The sequence below is a fragment of the Ovis aries genome, chromosome 2, assembly GCF_016772045.2.
Source record: "Ovis aries strain OAR_USU_Benz2616 breed Rambouillet chromosome 2, ARS-UI_Ramb_v3.0, whole genome shotgun sequence".
In the NCBI taxonomy this organism is placed as follows: domain Eukaryota; kingdom Metazoa; phylum Chordata; class Mammalia; order Artiodactyla; family Bovidae; genus Ovis; species Ovis aries.
This window is the reverse complement of record NC_056055.1, coordinates 135,081,453-135,101,827: the sequence shown is the minus strand read 5'-3', so window position 1 is coordinate 135,101,827 and position 20,375 is coordinate 135,081,453. Positions and strand designations below refer to the sequence as shown.

At 38.3% G+C, this 20,375-nt stretch overlaps 1 protein-coding gene across 1 annotated transcript in view; it reads right to left on the bottom strand.

The window, feature by feature from the left end:
- The window catches only part of CHN1 (chimerin 1), a 213,048-nt gene that overhangs the window by 180,316 nt on the left and 12,357 nt on the right, over nt 1-20,375 (bottom strand). The gene's annotated exons all lie outside the window — the stretch shown is intronic.

The following is a 20,375-nucleotide window of genomic DNA, read 5'->3' as shown; positions in this document are numbered from 1 at the left end:
ATTTATGCTAACATGTAATATACTCTTATTTTTAAACCAAAAGATAATTTTTTTAATTTGTCTTATTTTCAAATACAGTAAATGGGAATATATATAACCCACATAAACAAATGTTCCTCAATAATGTTTAAGTACATAAATGGGTCCTGAGAGTAAAAAGTCTGAGAACCATTGGCTAAAACTATAACTAGTAAATAAATAGTAGTAAGTTTTGTTGCCCTGAATACTTAACAATGTGCTGGGCTCTTGTTAAACACTTTTACATTTATTTATGCCTCCCAACAACCTTATAAAGTAAGTATTATTGCTATCATCATTTGATAGGTGAGAAAACTAATACTTGAAAAAGATCAAGGCAGTTTTCAAAGTCACAAGTAGCAGTCAGTATTAGGTGACTTCAGATTTCATGTTCCTAACCATTACTGACACTTGAATAGCGGCATGCTGGGTTGGAAACAAGGCAAATGGTACAAAGCCCGGTGACGACTTTAAAAATATCAAAGCATAAGAAGCAGCCAAAATACACAGCCAAATGTGTGGGGACTGAAGAAAGGCAATCCAAGGAGGTTCATATGAGTAGAAGAAAGACCAGAATAACTTTTCAGAGGCAGAATCAGATGTTTGAGAGAGTAGATCTCACAAGATTACAACCACCACCACTAGGCTGAACAAGAGACGATAAAAACCCTAAGATGTCTATTCAGCTTTGAGACCAGGTTCCGAGGATGGTACAGACAAGCGGATATCCCGCCATGGCCAGGTTCATTCGTGATGCTGTCGAAGCCTTCCTGCCGAGGTTGAGCTCCTTGTTATCTCAAGCTTGACTATAACTTTCAATGAAATGTTTCAGATACTCATTAATGTTTCAGATGCTCGTTAAATCTACCCACCTCAAGAAACACCTCCTCTGCTGCCCACCGTAGGGTGATATCCTGAAACTTCATCATTCTGACTGGATTAGTGACAAGAAGGGCATTTAATGTCTGCATTTTACAAAGGAGTCCTGTAAGGTCAAGAACAGTAATTCCTTTTCAACTTCAAATTGTCCTAAGCGAAAAATTCCTGGTAGAATATGCAGATATACGTTCCACGGTCTTGAAGCTTCTACATGTTATAATATTTAAACCACGATTCACTGACTGGGCAGGGAGGGAGGAAGGAGATGAAATGGGTGGCAGTGCAGTAAGCCTAGTTTTAGCAAAGCACCATTCAGACAAATACTGGAAGTCAGGGTGCAGGAAGTAAAGTGAGATTCGGAACCATTCTCACTCTATTGAAAGGGAGGCCAAATGTCAGGCTAGAGTGGTTCACCTACATGTAATGTGTTCAGTGCTGAGACTGTCAGGAATTAGGCTCTATAACCCTATTAGGAAAAAATTCTGACTCAGCTATGCATGCAGAAGGCCAGAAATGGAAAATATAACCTCTTGATATGTATAATATTTGCAGTAATGGAAACAATGAATTTATAAGTAGAGTCTCAAAACTTTGAGCAAGGGAGATTCTGAGAAGATCTAATATACAAGGAATGATAAATGATAACTGACATTCTCTTTCTCAAGTCTTGTTTTCTTTATGTATCAGTGAATATAAGAAGAAAATTATGAAGGCATTTCATAGCTTCACTATGAAATTACCAGAATTACCCTAATACTATTTTTGCCTGGAACCTTCCAGTTCCTCAACCACAAATTCTTCTACATGGGGTCATCAAAGTTATCAACAAAAATCTAAGTTTTAGAAAGAGAATGCTAGGTGACGCTGATTATGCTCACTGGTATTTTCCAGAGCTGAGAGGGCTATCAGCCAATCACCACGCCTCCTGTCCACCACAGCCCATGCTCTGACACAGGGCATATGCAACTACGGTGACTCAACGTTTTGCTAGATCCTAAGACAGAAAACATGTATATGAAACACATTTATTGTGCTTTAGATTCCTCAGTGTTCTGCAGTCTTCTTGCATGACAGTGAAAGTGAAAAAGTGAAAGTCACTCAGTCATGTCTGACTCTTTGCCACCCCATGGACTGTAGTCCATGGAATTCTCCAGGCCAGAACACTGGAGTGCATAGCCATTCCCACCACCAAGGAATCTTCCCAACCCAGGGAGCGAACTCAGGTCTCCTGCATTGCAAGCAGCTTCTTTACCAACTGAGCCACAGGGGAAGCCCTCTTGCATGACAGTAATAAACCAACTTGGGCCACTCAAAGCCAGTCACAGAACACAAATTTCTTAAGAAGGCCAACAACCTGGAGCAGAGGCTGACAATACATCCAACAAGGTCAAAAAAATTAATGACAGAAATAGTGTTCTGGGATACGTCTTTATAAACATATCAAACCAGCAAAGGAACAAGGATGCCCAAGTCTTTACCACTGGGTTCTTAGGAAGAAGATGAATGGTACACTGTGTGCCAGGCCGGCCTGGGTTTCAGGACTGACAGTGAGGACCTGCCCCACTCTTTGCTACCTGGTTTGGCAGTGCAGTGTAGTTGTTCCAAGTATGGGCTCTGGGGGTTTGGAAACCTGCCTCTAGTAGCACTTACTAACTGTGGATCTCACCTTGGGCAAGTCAACTGGATACATTAGTCATTATTATTATTAGCAAAAGAGTTTTAACTTGATTCCTTAGGTACTTGATAGTAAAGAAATTTCCAGGGAAAGGAATACAGGTATCACTAGTAAGGCATCTTAAAGACACTCTTCAGAACGTGTTCTATGCCATAATCTAGGCCATTACAGAGGAACATCCTTTTTTTGTCATTCCGCAATGAGCATTTCCCACGCTACTAAGCATTTTCTGTAGAAATAATGGCAAACAGTTTAATAAAAGGGACTATGTGATGCACTCAACGCTATCTAATTCGATTTCAGTCAACATTTATCTGATAAGATTTCAACTCTCATGCATATGACAATTATATGTAGATGGCATATATAAAAAACAATATATGGCATACCCAGCAATTGTACATATCTGTATGAATATACACAGACACATGTGTACATAAAACATCAAGCATGAGACAGCGAACAGTGGGAAAATAGGAACTGGTTAAAGCCTTAAGAAGAAATATGAGCTAAAAGCAGTACAAGAGATTTCTTATATGAAAGTAGCTAGAGCTCAACGAAGTCCGACCAGCTCTACTGGGAAGTGAGGACTACCATGCTGATACCTAGAAGTCTCTCAAACTACCCTACTTTAAAGAATGTTCCAAAATGTCCTTATTTAAAAGACATCAATTCTTTTTTTCCCCAATTATACTTCAGAACTCAGAAAGAATGCTGTGTTAATGTCCAACATACTTTGGACATGAAATGTTACAGTCCAACAGTTCTACCAAAATGAAAAAGGAGATGATCAGTTTATTTAAGATATCTAAATAGAGTTTTATTTTAACTCCAGACTTGATGCACTTTCTAATAAGCACTATCATGTTATTCAAAAAGCAGACTGAGTGATTTATGTCATGCAGCTGTGAATAAGCGTTTCGTTTAAAGTACTGTCTGCATGCTTTACTGCACTAACATTGTTAGAATGCCCTCAAGGACGCCGAATACTAGGAATTAGAGAACAAAAGGTCACTGTCACTGGAAAATGAGAAAAGACTTATCAGATTCAAACCAGCATCTACACAGAGAAATGACAGCAATGGAAAACATTTTCACGTGCCTTTATCAGTCTGTCATTACTTATCTCTAACCAGACTTTACATTCTTATATCGTAACAAAAATTAAATGATATTTTACAGTTCACAAGTGACAAATCAAATTCTGTCTTCTCATAAATTTTTAAATATTTAGCACACTCTAGAAAGTCAATGCAAATATGCGAGTAGTAAATGATTTCCCAGTAACCACGAAATGCCAAAAATAGAGGTAAAGTAATATAAATCTCACTCATAACATTAACATCCACACATACATGAGATAGGCTTCTTTCCTGTATATAATATATATATATATATGGGAACTAAACATCATGTGAAATGCCAGACTGGATGAAGCACAAGCTGGAATCAAGACTGCTGGGAGAAATATCAATAACTTCAGATACGCAGATGACACCACTCTTACGAGAAGAGGAGCTAAACAGCCTCTTGATGAAGGAGAAAGAGGAAGAGTCAAAAAGCTGGCTTAAAATTCAACATTCGAAAAACTAAGATCATGGCATCTGGTCCCATCACTTCATGGCAAATAGATGGGGAAACAATGGAAACAGTGAGAGACTTAATTTTCTTGGGCTCCAAAATCACTGTAGATGGTGACTGCAGCCATGAAATTAAAAGGATTGCTCCTTGGAAGAAAAGCTATGACAAACCTAGACAGCATATTAAAAAGTAGAGACATTAATTTGCTGACAAAGGTTCGTCTAGTCAAGGCTATGGTTTCTCCAGTAGTCATGTACGGATGTGAGAGTTGGACCATAAGGAAAGCTGAGCGCCAAAGAATTGATGCTTTTGACGTGTGGTGTTGGAGAAGACTCTTGAGAGTCCCTTGGACTGCAAGGAGATACAACCAGTCAATCCTAAAGGAAATCAGTCCTGAATATTCATTGGAAGGACTGATGCTCAAGCTCCAATACTTTGCCCACGTGATGCGAAGAACTGACTTATTGGAAAAGACTCTGATCCTGGGAAAGACTGAAGGCAGAAGAAGGGGATGACAGAGGATGAGATGGTTGGATGGCCTCACCGACTCGATGGACATGAGCTTGAGCAAGCTCCAGGAGTCCGTGATGGACAGGGAAGCCTGGCGTGCTGCGGTCCATGGAGTCGCAAAGAGTAGGACACGACTGAGTGACTGAACTGGACTGACAGGCAACTTGAGTTCTCATACAAAACATATGCCTGTAATCTTACAGAAAATGTTCTTCATTTTCTATGTAAGCAGGCCATAAGAAATGATAAAAATGACACAGAACATACTGACACAAGCTGGATCACCCACTGAGGTTAACTATTAAAACAAACTCACCTAATACATAACAAAAATAATTTCTCAATTTTATTGGTAAATGTAATATTATTGAAAGCATGATTTAAGTTCTAAAAAAACCCCTGATGGACAGATGCATGTTATTAAATTCACCATTTTATTACTCTATTGCTCAGCAGTAAAATGCTGATACAGTCAGAAGCAAGCTAAACTAATAATCTAAGAATATGTATTTATGGTATAAATGCAAGTGTCCCCACTAAAAGGGAAGCGTATTGAGAGGGAAATGGTTCTTTTTTCATTTCTTTGGGAGCCCAAATTTTCATTTCTGTGATTTATTTCCTCTATTTTTTTTTTTTTTACTTTGAAAATATCCAAACTTACAAAAAAGCTGAAAGAATGGTATGGGAACACTACCGCATTTCCAATTTAAATTGACTCATTGTTGAACATTCTGCCCCTCCATTAACTCCTTCTCCCTCTTCTCTATATATATACCTCCCCAAAGCAACTTCAGAGTAAGCTGCAAGGATCACGATTTCACAGCATGTATCTCTTAAAAATAAAAAAATTCTCCTACCCAACCACAGTATCATTATCACATAAAATAAATTAACCCTCTGTGAGCCAGGAAAAACGTCAACACTTTACTATCCAAGTTCATGAAAATTTACGTCTTCTCTACATTTAAGTCATTGTATGAAAAATTTATAGACGTAAAATGGATGGTACAAAAACAACATATTGGAAGTTTAACAAACATTTAAACATGCAAGCCCAAATTTTATTCCATCTTTTCTCTTTTGAAAATAATATGCCCAAAATAGGCAGCATTCTTTCAATGCAGCCAACTGCTCACCAACTGTCGTGCACGAACCTGTGGCATACCCACTTTGTAAGTACCGATTCCAGGTTTCGTGTCTAATGGATTATAGCACACCACAGCTCTGGCTCTTCTTGCACTTACACTGTCAAAGTGCAATAAAGATTTCACATTTCAGATGCATTTTGTTAATACCCTAGCTTATTATTTCTGGTTTTTCCTCTTGTACTTGCATATTCAAAATGTAACACTTTTGAAAACCTGGACAGCTCATTTTGGCAAAGAGAAGAGAGCCATCTTCTTTGCTCCATGACTGCAAAACATTTTCCTATCTAGGTTTACAGAAACTAATTAAAATGGCCAAGCCAATAAATTTGTTCACTTCTACGTCACTTATTTCCTTCCTGTCACTTTTATAAACACACCTGCCTTAGGTATCTGTCCACGGAAGAACTGTATCAGGCATACTCTAGTTCAAAAATATCATGAAAGAATATCAATTATTTTTAAATTAGCAAAATGGGATGGCCCAGAGTCTTGCTGCAAAATATGGCAACGAAATCCTTCCTATCGAATGACTAACTGAATTTAAATACATTATTCCCTTTTCTCCTTTAGACACATATTGATCATTGTCAACTTTAAAGGTTGAAAAAAATTCACCTAACGCGTTAGCTGGCAAAGTTTTTCTGTAAGCAGCACGTTTGGCTTTGCAAGCCAAATCAACTCTATCTCAACCATTATAGTGGAAAAGTAGCCATCAACAATATGTAAATAATGGGCATGGCTTTCAGTAATACTTCACTAATAAAAAAAGATGGTAAGCCAGCTCTCTGACCCTGGACCTTGGCTATCATCATTGAGTGATTTATACTGAGATTTCTTCTGTATGATAAGTTTAACAATCATCATTAACAGTCTAGAGTGCTTTTATTTATCTGATTTATCTAATAACTGTGATAAGTTGTCTTCTGTCAAAACATTTTGAAATATCTTTGCCATTGAAGGCTGAAAATAAAAATTCTAAACTTTCGACGGTGTTCAGTGAAAGGTGCATGATGAAATTTTAACAAAACACACCACAGAGACAGTGTCACCAAGCTTCTTGTATACTTTCTTGAAAGATGATGCAACACTGTTACCTCACCAAACTTGGGTCCACTCGCCTGCCACAGGCAAAAGCCAGTCTGCGGTGAAGGAAAGAACAGCACGTATTGCAGGGGACAGTCAAGGAGAACAGGCAGCTAGTGCTCTAAAGGCCTCAACTCCCCCGTGGCTTTCAGAGAAGGTTTTATTAGAAGGCAATATCTGGGATGAGGGTTGCAGTTTGTGGACTTTCTTCTGACTGGTTGGTGGTGAGGTTACAAATTGATGTTTCTAGAACTGCAATTGTCCACCCGGATATCCAGTGAGTCTGGGGTCCAGTGCTGTGGTCAGCATGTAGTCATCATCCTCCACCTGGGTGGGAGTCTCAAATTCTGCAGAACAACGCAAAGCTATGTGTCAGACCGCTGTGTGTACCCGATGAGAAGGAACTGGGACTCTGCTTTCCCTTTGTTTCTGCATTCCATCACTTCTCTAATTAGTAACTGCTTTGGTCTGCTCTTTGGAACTCTGGGAAGGCCTAGGGGACTAAAGTCTTTTTCTACAAATAAGAAATGGGGAACAAAGAGGGGCTTCTGTACCCAGGAGGACCCAAACAAGGTCCTGCTCAGTTTTAATGCTTTGAACAGTGCAATAAGAAAACCAAAGGATGCAAAGAAAAACAAAGGTCTGTCTAGTCAAAGCTGTGATTTTTCCAGTAGTCATATACAGATGTGAGAGTTGGACTATAAAAAAAGCTGAGCACCGAAGAATTGATGCTTTTGAACTGCGGTGTTGGAGAAGACTCTGGAGAGTCCCTTGGACTGCAAGGAGATCAAACCAGTCAATCCTAAAGGAAATCAGTCCTGGATATTCATTGAAAGGACTGATGCTGAAGCTGAAACTCCAATACTTTAGCCACCTGATGCGAAGAACTGACTCACTGGAAAAGACCCTGATGCTGGGAAAAATTGAAGGCAGGAGGAGAAGAGGACAACAGAGAATGAGATGTTTGGATGGCATCTCCAACTTGATGGACATGAGTCTGAGCAAGCTCTGGGAGCTGGGGATGGACAGGGAAGCATGGCGTGCTGCAGTCCATGGGGTTGCAAAGAGTCGGACACAGCTGAGCGACTGAACTGAACTGAACAGAGCTGATGATTCATACTTCCCACTGCGTCCCATTAAGACACACATCCATTTTGTAAATGCTAATTCCAAGCTTCGAATACATCTCTAATCAGTGCCAGTTTATCATTATCATTCTGGTTCTTCTTCTTCCACTGTATTTGTCAAAATGCAGTAAAGAGCCTAGATTTCAAATACATCTCAAATAAATTCCAGCTAGTTGGAAATGTAGTTAATGACATCCAATTATTTGAAACTACTCACAGCATACTATCTCCTATCCTTTTAGACTGGCTACAACAATAAAATGTTCTCAAAATACCCTGGAAATCAAAATGGTATGTATACTTTAGTGACTCCAGAGATGAAAATTTATATTACCATCAGATAAAATTTCATCTATCTATTCACCCACCAAACATGTATCAAGTACCAACTACTGATGGGACCTTGGTCTATATTTTATAGAAATAAATAGGAATAAGACACTGTCCCTGTATTTGAGAATTCCATCATTTATGTCTAAAGAAAGTTTAAAAAATCATAAAGCTGTGTAAGAAATGCTAGAATAGAGTTGCTAATGGATACCAGGAAAGCCAATTTCAAGCCCAGACTTTGCCATGTACTAAATTTTACGAACACCCACAGTACGTTTCACAGAGGATTCGGTGGAGTTACAATGAAAGAAACAAAATTATTAAGTGATGTAGAAAAAGAGGTATTATTATAAACCATAATAACTTATTCTTAATATAGAGTTATTTCATTCACTAAAATACTCAAGAGCCATAGGAGATTTTGTGGATTATAAACTAAGTATTCATGTTAAAAGAAGATGAGATCAACTTAATAATATCACTCAAGTCAGGATCTCAGTCCTCCATTCCTCTTTTCCTACATTCCACCCAGGAAATCTGTCTAGTGCAGACTCTGGTTACCTGTAGCCCAAGGGGATACAAAGCAACATTTAGGATACACACAGGATTAACATGGCATACCTTTTCACAGCAATTGTATGCCAAGATTTAAAATTCTGAGGTTTTTGCATTACCAGCTGATTCATGCTTTTCCCTGGGGGACACAGAAGTTACGAAAGTCCTTAGAGCAGAAGTGCTTCTACACAAAAACAAAACAAACTGGAACTGTTGGCACTTTTATGTTATTAGGGGATTATTCTTACTGTCACGTCTAAGTGAACTTAATGAAACTGATGCTCCAAGAAAGACAGGCTAGCAACAATGACCGATACAACTTCTGCCATCATCATTTCACCAAGCGGGAAATACCCAACACCAAGATTTAGAAGGAAATAGAAGGTTTCACCCTAGGAATGAATGTTTGATTGGTATTCTTATTTACTTGATATGCAAAAAAAAAAAAAAAAAAAGCCCCACCCCCTACCTATCACTTAAACTTCCTGCTGCAACTGCATTTAATCAGGTTTGTAAGCACTACATTTAGTTCTATTTTTCTGACATTATGAGTCTCCATAACACAAAAACTCCTGAAGTCTTGTTGTTCGGATGTGAAATGTTACAGCCTTTATTTATTTTGATTTTAAAACTGTTTTCAAATGGGACCATGCATCACTGATTAAAAAGAAACAGGTCAATTAATTAAGCTTAAAGTACACTGGAAAGTACAGATGATTTTTTAAAAAGGAATTCACATGAGGAATAGCTGGTTTCCTAACCTTAGAGATGATTAGGATGCTGTTTTTTTCCAACCACAACTAATCAATCAGTAATAGTTAGCGGTCATCATCCAAAAAGCACATGATATATTAAAATAACGATCTTTTTAATGGGTAAACTGTTGTGAACTAGCAAATGAACCTAAGCCTTTATGTTTTTTATATAAGAAATATCTGCAATGAAATTAATCACTCTTCCAGGGATTTGTAATTAAGTAAAATTTGAAGGAAAAGCCCCAAAATATATTTTGCAACTGAACAGAAGATACATCTTAGGTGGGAACAATAAAGTAAGCAGCTCAACGTGAAACTAATTTTAAAATTGAAAACTGCTTACTACTTCCATATAGGTCACCTTGGACGTGAAATGGGGCTAAATTTTGTCCCTTGGATATAGGCTAATCCAGCTCTGGCAAGAGAAGGAACTCAACTGGAGAAAAGTGACACCATCCAATGATATCTTGAATGTACTCTAAGATCTCTATAAGCGACTGACTGAAAAAACTAATCTGGCTCTTTAACGTCAAGCTCTGGATAAGAATTCTGATAATTTGGTCTTCGTTCATATATTTATAATAATAATATGTAAGTAGACATGTCATTCTGCAAAGCGTTTGATGATAAGACAGAAGTTATGAGATAAACTAAAAACTTCCACAGGCATACATCCAAGAGACTGGAAGATGACAGGTAAAATTATATGAAGATTCTCAGCATCAAGGACATCAAGCACTTCAGAAGCCACTGTATCATTCATAGGAACAGTATCTTTTTGTCACAGTAAACACCTCTTTAACAAACACTTTCATATGACAAAGTAATTTAACTTCTTGGCAAGGTCACACCTACTGAAACTCCTACTAAGTACAAAAACATTGACCAGGCTATTCAGCATCCCTCCTATGACTGCCTAAACGTATCTCACAGAGCAATAAAAAAAAAATCTTTCCATTTGTATTAACAAATTTATGTGAGTCCAAACACTCCTTAATTCAATGCAGTGACAATTCCAAATGTGACAGTCAATTCATCAGCATCTGTCCATTAACTAAGATGACACCACCCTTATGACAGAAAGCAAAGAGGAACTAAAGAGCCTCTGATGAAGATGAAAGAGGAGTGTGAAAAAGCTGGCTGAAAACTCAAAAAACATTCAAAAAACTAAGGTCATGGTATCCAGCTCCATCACTTCATGGCAAACAGAAGAGGAAACAATGGAAACAGTGACAGAATTCATTTTCTTGGGCTCCGAAATCACTGTGCTCAGTGACTGCAGCCATGAAATTAATACATTTGACTCTTGGAAGAAAAGCTATGACAAACCTAGACAGCATATTCAAAAGTAAAAAGCAGAGACATTACTTTGCCAACAAAGGTCCGTATAGTCAAAGCTATGGTTTTTCCAGTAGTCATGTATGGATGTGAGAGTTGGACCGTAAGGAACATTGAATGCCAAAGAACTGACGCTCTCGAATTGTGGTGTTGGAGAAGACTCTTGAGAGTCCCTTGGACAGCAAGGTCATCAAACCACTCAATCCTAAAAGGAATAAGTTCAGACTATTCATTGGAAGGACTGATGCTGAAGCTCCAATACTTTAGCCGTCTGATGAGAAGACCCAACTTATTGGAAAAGACCCTGATGCTGGGAAAGATTGAGGCAGGAGGAGAAGGGGACCACAGAGGATAAGATGGTTGGATGGCATATCTAACTCAATGGACGTGAGTTTGAGCAAGCTCTGGGAGATGGTGAACGACAGGGAAGCCTGGTGTGCTGCAGTCCATGGGGTCACAAAGAATCGGACACAACTAAGCGACTGAACAACAACAAATTAACTAAGGAAAACAATAATAACGTGTACTGATGATATGAAATAACATTAAAAAGTCAAAATGTCAAAATTCACACTAATTTTTAAGAGACAACATTTAGTTCAAAGAAATGCCATGCTTATGGCTGTACCAGATTATGACTCACAAACATTCCTCAGCAACCCCTAACCCCACCCATTTGTCCCCTGCCTTTGGTTCCAAGTGTGAAAAGCACCAGGTGAGGCTGTGTTGCTGCAGGTCCCTTCTTCTGTAGGCAATAGCACCGCCTTCACCTGTCGTTAACGTCTTTCAGTAATCTAAAATGGACAGTTACATACCAGGAAATACCATGTTCACTTTTACAATTTTATAATTTAAAATATATTTTTAAAATACAGTGTTTCTCCACATATACAATTCCTTCCCCATCTATGAGATTCAAAAGCATTTTACCTGGTTGAACTGGACTCTAAAGACTTCGGTGTAAAGAGCATTTCATCCTCACTACCACAAAGAAAAAATGCTATCTAAACAAGGCAAATTAAATTTACAGTGTTAGCCATTAGAACAGTGATAAACTTTAGAGAGACAGGAGGGGCCAGAGGGGGAAGGGTTCCAAAGGAGATTATCTGGGATGTTGACAATGCTGTATTTCCTGACCCAAGTAGTCGTTATATGAGTCTGTTCATTTTGTAATAATTCATCAAGCTTATGACATCCATCTGTTACAATTTTGTGTATTTTACTTAGATGTGCTTATTATTGTATATTTTTCTGTGCGTACATATATTAGATATGTATGTATTATATGACACTTTAAAATGGAAAAAAAATCCTTAAGGAATAAATATGGCTCCTTACAGTTTCACTGCTATTAGTATAACATCAGTAGTTCTACTAACCAAGTAGAACTGGATAAGAGGGTGCAATAATTATCTGAAACAGTGTTTGTCATGGGCCAGAAAAATCTCAGGGCCAAAAATCTCAAACTTAAACAGGCCGCTGTTAGAGATTGGAAGAAGAAATGAATAAAATATATCTAAATCTGGAATAAAGCTTTAGAATTCATGCATTCAGAAAAAAACAAAACAAAACAAAACAAAAAACAAATCAGTCAACCAACTGAAAAGACAGATGCTTTCCTTGACAATTACATCCACGTCTCCAACTCCTAAAGATGTGATGGGAAAGACCCACAGAGAACACATTTCAATTTGAACTACTTTTCACTTGGTCTCAAATATGGACTATGAATTTAAAGACAGTAAAAGAAATTTTTTATTGCTTGATTTTTTTTTTCCATTTTCAGAGGTACTTTAGAATTCAATTCTAGGAAAAAGAACTGCAAATAGGCACACATGAAATCACATCTTCATTTCATCGATGAAAAAAACAATCAGAGCACTCTGAAAATAAAATCTTAAGATCACAGGATTCAAACATGCCAATAGATGAATCAGCCCTGAATGCTGTGTGTACATCTCTTATATCGGTTCCCATATTACACTTCTCTGACCGATGTGTCTCAGGAAGTTCCTCAGCTTAAACTAATTTAGCTTAAATTCAATGTTTACATAACTTCAATGAAAATTACTGGACTTTAAAGAGATGATGTTATATAATCATTTTTAAAGGAGATCCTGTGCAAAACAGTGTGATATAAATAATGGCAACCTGAAACCAAATACTAAAGCCTTGATACAGGAAAGGGCAGGCTGACAAAGGAGCGTGCAGCCTACCCACGGCACACACTCATCATGCAAGCTTAGCAGCCGGTACGTATGATAATTGTTTTTAAAAAATCCTTAGTGATTCTTTCTCTATATAAAACAGACTCTTTCCTCACAAACCTTCATCTGAATGGTAAAAAATGACTAGCTTCCTAACCATCTAAAATATCTGATGAAAAGCTTCAATTAAGATTTTCCAAGTTTGACAATTTTCAACAGAAAATCCTTTTACTGTTTTTATTTCATGATATGTCTTTGACTCTCTTGATTCTACTGACTACTTTTATGATGAGGCTAAGAAAAATCAGACCGGTGGACTGCTATAAGAGGTAAACCTAATTTGCTCTAAATTTCACTGGATATACTTTCTTATCTCAGTCTTTTATAAATATAGCTCTTTTCATTGAAATTATGCACACGATTTCACAAAACAATAAATATAAAACTTGCCATACCAACATCAACATAATGTCAATATCCCTTCCCTAACAACATTAATGTAAACAGTAAGGATGTAAAACAGAACATACAAAAGCACGGGAGTAAAAACGAAGTCGACTGCAAGACATATTACGACTGGGTGCATTCCTCTTGCTCTTCATTGCTCCACTTACTATGTCTCACTTATCAGCAGAAATTCTAAACTATATTCCAATCACAACTTTCCTGTTTTGAAACAGAAAACAGAATAATTATTCTAGAATGATTACTAATGGCCAGCCAGGTCCTTACAGATATCGACAGTTTAAGACATCTAGAAACTCTGCATACACACTAGCTGTGTCATAAATCACATACTAACGAATCAAGTATTTTTTTTTTAAAGCGTGAATAAAAGTACAGGCAAATGGAGTGAATGGAGGCAACCCTTTGTATTATACAGATCCTAGGGTGTTTTCAAAAGAACCTTAAACTCTTCAGCAAAAACTCTTAGTTCCTATATTAGAAATGAGCATTTTGGAAAACCTTAAATTGAGGTTTATCAATTTTAAGGAGTCAAGCTTTCTGGAAATCTGAACTTCAGCATTCAAAATACATAAATATTTAGATGTTCCTTCTTAAATTGCTGCCAAATTTCTTTAACTTAAGGAAAAACTGAGGAAACAGGTTGGCAAGCGCCATCTTGTGGACTCCTTAAGAAATATTCTCACTCATTCATCGGTACAGCTACAGAAGCAAATCATTCTAAATATTCAATACAATATTAAAAATGTTCTCAATATTCAAAATGTTACTTTAAGTCAAAGTATTTGCTAAAGGCTAATTTTCCAGGGTCCAAATACCAGTAATTGTACATTTGTGAATTTGACGTTAAAGATCTTTCTTCTAAAGCACTTGGAGTTATTTACAGCCAAACCATTACGCTGGATCTTTGCATCCTCAGGAGTTAGGCTGGAAAGATATTAATATATTATGCAACAATGAAGCTTGAGAATTTTACATACCAAAGGAATTTTAAAAGCATTTAGTCAGTGGAGAAGTTAGAATAATTCTAATTTTGTAATGTAGTAAACAAAGTTTTAGGATAGTACCTTGCAAAACAGAGGCTCTTTGTTGTTCATAAAAATATCGAGAAAGTTAACAAGAATTCTAAAGTTGAGCGGAATAAATAAATACACCCATAGATTCTGTGTGTGTGTGTGTGTTTAGGGGAATAAAAAAATACACCCATAGACTCTGTGTGTGTGTGTGTGTGTGTGTGTGTGTGTGTGTGTGTGATTAGGGGAATAAATAAATACACCCATAGACTCTGTGTGTGTGTGTGTGTGTGTGTGTGTGTGTGTGTGTGTTTAGGGGAATAAAAAAATACACCCATAGACTGTGTGTGTGTGTGTGTGTGTGTGTGTGTGAGATTAGGGGAATAAATAAATACACCCATAGACTCTGTGTGTGTGTGTGTGTGTGTGTGTGTGTTTAGGGGAATAAATAAATACACCCATAGATTCTGTGTGTCTGTGTGTCTGTGTGTGTGTGTGTGTAGGGGAATAAATAAATACACCCATAGATTCTGTGTGTGTGTGTTTAGGGGAATAAATAAATACACCCATAGATTCTGTGTGTGTGTGTGTGTGTGTGTGTGTGTGTGTGTGTGTGTCTCTCTCTCTCGGGAATAAATAAATACATCCATAGATTCAGAGAGAGAGAGAGAGTGCGTGTGTGTGTGTGTGTCTCTCTCTCAGGAATAAATAAATACATCCATAGATTGAGTGAGTGAGTGAGTGAGTGAGTGTGTGTCTGTCTGTGTGTGTGTGTCTCTCTCTCAGGAATAAATACATCCATAGATTCAGTGTGTGTGTGTGTGTGTGTGTGTGTATCTCTGTCTCTCTCTCTCATATGCAGAAGTTTACAAGCATAATTTGAAGTTAAGGTACAAAGTACATGGGGGAAAAAAAACCAAAAGACTAATGTGAAGGAAAATGCCCCAGAGTCATGTTCATATGATTATTTTTAGACTTAGAAACTGTATAGTTTTTTCCATACATTAAAGATGAAATATTAACACCGTAAACTTACATAGTGGCCCAGAGTTGCCTCACCACCAAACCCAAAATATATTTTCTTTGGCCCACTACAATTAAGAGTTTTATACCCACCAAAACTCTTTCTTATTAGAGTTTTATGAATGACAATTTACAACATGGGGCTTCCCAGGTGGTACAGTGGAAAAGAATCCACTTGCCAATACAGGAGATACAAGAGACATGGGTCTGATCCCTTGGTCGGGAAGATCCTCCTAGAGGAGCAAATGGCAACCCCCTCCAGTATTCTTGCCTGGAAAATCCCATGGACAGCAGAGCCTGGACGGCTATCGTCCACGGGCTCACAAAGTCAGACATAACCAAGCACACACAAAACTGGGGAAAAGAATTTGAAAAACAGGTAAGAATTTGAAAAAAAATAAATACACGTGCATGTATATGTAAGTCACTTTGCTGTACACCTAGAACACAAATCAACTATACTTCAATATAAAATAAAAATAGTTTAAAATTTTATTTCATCAAAGAGTAGTAGCTTGGGGCTTCCCTAACAGGCCAATGGTTGACTCCTTCCAATGCAGGGGGCATGAGTTCTACCCCTGGGTGAGGAAATAAGATCATGCTATACAGCATGATCAAATATATACCTATCAAGTGTAAAATAGTTAGTAGGAAGTTGCTATATAACACAGGGAGCCAGAGGGGTGGGATGGGGGGAGGGGAGGGAGGCTTAGGAGAGGGAATATATATATTATGACTGGTTTGCATTGTTGTATGGCAGAAACGATGTAAAGCAAATTTCCAATTAAAAAATTTTTTTAAGAATTGAGAAAAAGTCACCCCCCAAAAAAGATTTTTTCAAAAACTTAAAAAGGAAAAGAAAAGCTCTGGTTTGCATTGTAAAAGCACTCTCATTTCTTGTTGGAAAAAGAAAGTACCCATTTATTTAAAATGTAACCTTACTAATAAAAAAAAAAACTACTTGGGACAGATCTTTTGCAAATTATCCAACACTAGTACACATATCAATACTTGGGCACCTCATGCGAAGAGCTGACTCACTGGAAAAGACTCTGATGCTGGGAGGGATTGGGGGCAGGAGGAGCAGGGGACGGCAGAGGATGAGATGGCTGGATGGCATCACGGACTCGAAGTCTGAGTGAACTCCGGGAGTTGGTGATGGACAGGGAGGCCTGGCGTGCTGCGATTCATGGGGTCGCAAAGAGTTGGACACGACTGAGCGACTGAACTGAACTGAATACATATATATACAATAATGTTCCTTCTTCTTCAGTTAACTGAAAATAGCTTATTATAGGACCTGAAAACATTGCATATTTTCTGTAGAGACTTAGTACTAACTTCTGATGATGTGAAAATTACTTCAAAAAATCATTTTTAAGTTTTCAAATGTCTCTGTTTTCCCTCAGGTCAATTATGATACTTGAACAAGATGAAAGGAGAAAAGTTTTGATTAGAGGAGTGAAGTCAAAAGGCACCTGGAGCTGAAGGAAGTCTCACAGGGGCAGACACTGGTCCTTCCTCTCACCTTTCCCCAAGCTGTGTGAAAGACTGAGGCGAAAAGAGAGCAGGAGCTCCCCCGTCTGGAGAAACCGAAGAACAGCAGGTGGGGGCAGAGAGCGGCGCAAGAAAGGCTCGTCTCTCCAGAGAACTACAGAGCCATCTGTCTGGAAAATTCGAGATGACAAGCCTCTGCCTCTTAAGTATTTGCTAAGTCTCCCCACTGTACAGCAACCTCTGTTTCTTCCTTTCTTTTTATTCCCGTATTATTAATCCATCTTGTTCTTTTTTCTTGTTCTTTATCCTTTTAAGTTCAACTGAAAGAGTGAACTGACAAGCTGAGAATCATTTATTATTCAGATTACAGAACTTAAAAGTCTCTGGTTCACTTTTAAGCATTATGAGTCAAAAAAAACGCATGAATTTTTCTTTTATGGCTCTCATCTTTAACAATATATTTTGCATACATATATAATGAGCACTTCTAAAATCTGAGAACATTAACAAATGTCATCTGAAGATTTATCTGAGAAGGATCACCAAAAACAACTGATAAGAGTGGCAAAATCAATTTCATAAACAAATTTCACAACTAAATGAAGTATTATTGTCAATGAAGTATTAAATGAAGTATTATTGTCAATAATAACTAAATGAAGTATTATTGTCAATACATAAAATCTCCTATAAACCACTGACTTCACCTTTCTGGGTTTTGGCACATTCTGAAAAACAATCAGTAGCATGAGCTTTTGGGTCAATGCTTAGTGACTTCTATTCAGCAACTTTAGAAACACTTAATAAGCCAGTTTTTAAATGGCAGACCAATATGCAAACATCCTATGAACTTGGCTAACGCACCAAGGTCTGAAAAGGAACCCGAACAAAGTAGGGCTCTTCACCATCTCCTTGCTAATGGCTTGAGAAAGTCTCAAAGAGCAGAGAACACAAATGAAACCAGGAGAACTCATCATTTCTCTTACTTGAAAATGGTCTCTCCACAAGGACATTTCTGTTTTCAGGTGAATATGGACACAGTGCAACATTAAAGGACCAGCAAGTCAACCTGGATTAACCAGCCTTGTGTTTGCAGAAACTACTGCTTAGTGCCCCTTCTCCAGGATTAAGATGATTTTTACAGAATATAAAGCAGTATAAATTTGACCAGAATTTCACCAAAAACTTCTGGGAAAAGTCACGCTAACAAAAGCAAACAATCATAATCAGTACTGCAGAAATACAAATATTTCTTCCTTTAAAGACTGAAAATAAGACCATCAGATAAAAATATATGAGAGATTCTGAGATACGCTTACTATAAAGTATCATGAAGTTATAGAAAAAAATGAGAGACTGCTTTGTTTCTACCCTGGATATTGTTAAACTACGTAAGTACTGTGGTTTAAGAACTCTTTTATTCACTTAAATATTTTTTTGAGTACCCACTGCATGTGAAGCAAGGTGCCGAGCATGGTAAGGAGTACAGAAATGAGAATGACTCTTCCCTTACAGAAACCATCAGCCTAGAAAAGATGTGATAAAGATACATAACTACTGTCAAATGTCACAGGAGATTCATGGATAAAATGATAAAGAGTTCAGAAGATGAAGGGATTTCTTTTGAATGGGTGGCAGGAGGTGGAGAGCATGAACCGTGGTACCGAGAGCTGAATATGGAGAAAGGAATAGATCAGAGGCTACTGCGAAGATCAAACTGAGAGAGTTAGCAGCTAACGTGCACAAGAGACAAAGGAGAGAGGATGGAAAGACGAAAGCTAAGGGTTTGGGGCTGGGAACGTGCGGAGTTGGATGTAACTACAGGAAATCCTGACAGAGATTTGGAGGGCATGGAAGAGCAGAGCTGGAGATGGAGAGTTGGGAATCACCCAGCCACGGGCACTGTGGAAGCCTAGATACTCCCAAGTGAGAAACGAAGGTCCATTCTTGAAAAGCAGTGACAGGGGAGCAAACGAGACAGAGCTGAGGAACAGTGAAAGAAGAAAAGAACAGCTGGAGAATACAATGCTTGAAAAATGAGAAAAAAACAGTTAAAGATGACAGAGGCAATCAAAAACAGCAAACAGTGCAAAGATCAAACATGAGGACTAAGAGGAAGCCACGGTTTACTGGCTACGAATTGATAAAGCACTTCCAAACAGAAGCAGAATGGAAGGTGGTAGTTGTGAGAGGAGGCTCTTCTTGACCAAACTTTAGTTAGGCTCCTCTAAGACTTCCTTGGTGGCTCAGACGGTAAAGCGCCTGCCTACAATGCAGGAGATCTCCTAGAGACCCAGGTTCGATCCCTGGGTCGGGAAGATTCCCTGGAGAAGGAAATGGCAACCCACTCCAGTACTCTTGCCTGGAAGATCCCATGGACAGAGGATCTTGGTAGACTACAGTCCATGGAGTCTCAAAGAGCTGAACACGACTGAGCGACTTCACTTTCACTTTCTGCGCCCCCTTGTTAAGGGCTCAGCCTTGTCAGGCCTGCACTGCCCAGTTTAAGCAAGAATTCTAAGGCACTTTAGAAAGAATCCCCCACCCCTGATATCCAATCCCTCCTGATATCTTAATCAAATTCCTTGCCCCTAACTTGATATCTGACCACCTGGCCTGCCCTCAGCAAGAATCCTGTTAGGTCAGTTTAACAGGAACTCCCCCACCCTTGTTTCCTCTTAGTAATTTTCCACTGATCACCCCCCACCAACCTGCCCCTTGACTCATAAAACCCAACTTGTTCTCATATTCAGAGTAAAGCCTCATCTCTCTTGCCTGTTGTCATAATCTTGACACCCACTGCAATAGTCTTGATGAAAGTCTTCCTTATTGTTTTAAGTGTCAGAACTGTTTTTCCTTTCACAGCTGTCAATCTGTTTTCACTAGAGAATGAATGACATTCACAAATGCCTTATGATCAATTAGGATAAAATACAGTGGCTGGGAAGACAGGGTATAGAGGAGAGTGAAAGAAAGTTGTGCAGAAAGAAGAGGTGGGGCACATCAAATGCCGTTTCAGTAGATCTCTAGCAAGAAGAGGGCCTCTAAAAACTCAGGACTGCTTGCAATGTGAGGGTTCCAACGTCAAGGAAAGGCTTTCTCACACGGAACAGGAAAGCACGGCTGTCATCAGGAGGAAACCACCCAGGATTCAGGGGAGAGGAAGAAACT